This window comes from Atta colombica, unplaced genomic scaffold, assembly GCF_001594045.1.
Source record: "Atta colombica isolate Treedump-2 unplaced genomic scaffold, Acol1.0 scaffold222, whole genome shotgun sequence".
Lineage (NCBI taxonomy): Eukaryota > Metazoa > Arthropoda > Insecta > Hymenoptera > Formicidae > Atta > Atta colombica.
The window spans coordinates 145,257-147,868 of record NW_017259319.1 but is presented as its reverse complement, the minus strand read 5'-3'; positions in this window follow the sequence as shown (position 1 = coordinate 147,868).

Below are 2,612 nucleotides of genomic sequence, written 5' to 3'. Positions count from 1 at the left end.
TGTATGTATATATATACATATATATATATATATGTATATATATATATATATACATACATACATACATATATATATATATATATTTACATTTATTATTCACAATGATTCTTATATGACTCTTTCGGACTTCCGGAATTTTAACTCTCATTCCAATGATTAGAAAATGATAACAAAATTAATATCTGCCAAGTTTTCTTGGTTTGTTTATTTGTTGCAAAAGAGTATTATTTTATTGACGTCAGATTCTGTCATGTGTGACGAGAAGAAAGCGATTTCCAAGCACGAAGGACGTCGATAAGAAGGAACGACAGAGGGTTATGTGACGTAAAGTATAACATGAGGAAGAACGCGCTGACCGATTAAATTTCCGTTGTTCAGAAAAAGTCAACACCAATGAATGAGCGACATGTAAGCACCGCGCGTCAAAGAAAAAAGTAAGTGGTCTCTCTTTCTTCTGGAAGAAAAATGAGAGAAGAATCCTCCCGAATAATTATACACGCCAATAATTGAATTTTAATTTCGGCCCCTTCAAACGAATAATTGAAAGTACAAAAAAAGACGATATTCAATTTTAATAAATAAAAACTGTGTTCTCTCGTTCATCAGAGTGCAAATTTAATCCCACTTCCATTTCTCTTTTGAAAAAGATATCAATCATCGCGAGACAAGATTATTAGCAGAATGAACAATTCGAGGTCAGAATTAATGTAAGTCGAGACAATTTATTCTAAAAATAGAAAAAAATATATATATATCGCATATATAAATATCGCAAACATTCGAAATTCCGAAATGATGGATCTATAAATTAATATTATCTTCATCAATCCTCTGTTTAAAACTATTGACTACGACGATTTATGATGACGCAATGAGCGGCATCGATAATGCCGAAACGAAAATATACAGTATTTAATATTAATCTACTTCTCGAATTATCTCGGACAACTATTTATCCCGAAAGATTCAAAGTCACATCGCGAGGCGCATCTGACGATTGCCTCGTTAAATACGCAAAGGCAGATGCGCGAATTTTCGAGGCGACGTATTTATACGCGCCTTCGGCGTCAGGGCTCGAGATTGGATAGCGACGGAGAAGAGACTTATTACGAGACGAGGCGATTACGCAAGCGAGCGCAACTTCGTCGCGGCGACGAGAGAAACGAGGAGAGAGATCCGGATGGAAATGAAGCGAGGTCTAAATAGCGCGCGTTCCATCGCGCTATTAATTACGTATCGAGTTACGTCAGTTCTCGAGGCGTTGTCGACCGCATTCGCCCTAATAGCGAATTTGGAATAATGACGTAATGAATTTCTCACAGAAAATTCATAACTGCAAAATAAACATAGATCGCGAGAAAATCGAGCGCAAGGACTCGCAAATAAAAGTTGTTCAATTTGGAAAGAGATTTTCTTTTCGCCCTTGGAAAGACTTCCAAAATCTTCTATCATATAGTAATAACTGGAAGGAAACGTGAAGCTATAAACTTCGCATACTGTTTTTCTTCGTGTGGCCTTGCTTATTGCTTTGCCAATATTTTGTCAAAATATAAAGGAAGGTCACTTGAATTCTATTAACAATGCTGCTCTTTGTGTCAATCTTCATTTATGCATTAATATGAACAATCTATAATTGTGAATAATAACTTACATCTTTGTGAAATAAGTTTTTCCATGGGCGAGAGAGAAATTTCATTAGCAAACAATTAATACGCAGCCTTGAAGACGCCAAGAATGACGGAGTGTATATAGCAGGATGCGGGTCGATCATGTTTACGAAAAGGTTCTCTTGTGAGAGAGCGAAAAGAAATTACGAAGAACCCGCGAAATGGAGAGACGAAGAGGGGAAACTTTTCCACTCGTGCAATTTAATCCGTGCGCAGCGAGAGAAGTCGGGGCGAGCGAGATTGAACGGATCAATGCGGAAGAGAGGCGTTTTCAAAGTGGGACGACGACGGCGACATAGTATAAAGCGGTGACGCGAAATCCGCGTTCACCAAGTCGCATTCTGGTGAACGTCGTGGCATTCTATAATAACCCATCAGCGTCGTAAAATCGCGTGACGATACGCATAAAAGATCCTCGCTGTATTTTTCTTTCAAATTTTTTTTAAAATATCGTGGACGATACGAACTCAAGTTACAACGAGAAAAGATTTTCAAGGAATGCAAATATTCGATAAATATCGTAATTTGAGAGCATCGCTTAGATTAAGGACGTTCTTCGACTGCATTGTGCTCAACCTAATGAGCACATTAGTGCTCACCATTATGAAAATTTTTATGAAAATTTATTTCACTTTTATATAGTATAAGATATTCCATAAGTGTTAATGTGTTTGTATAAGTTTTTTTATACAATATAAAATGCCTCTTCGCTACTGCCGCCGTCGAAAAAATAGCGATTTTATTTACTGTGTTACTTACTTTGCTTAATGATTTCTTAAAAACGAATACCGGAAACGATATTCAGACAAATTTCATATTATTCCTTGTGATATCAAGTTTCATATCTCATTGTTTCAAAAAATTATTAAAAAAAACTTTTTTACAGTGAATAAAAAGATCACTTTCGAATAAGTTTTAGATAGGGATCCTATGTATATATATATA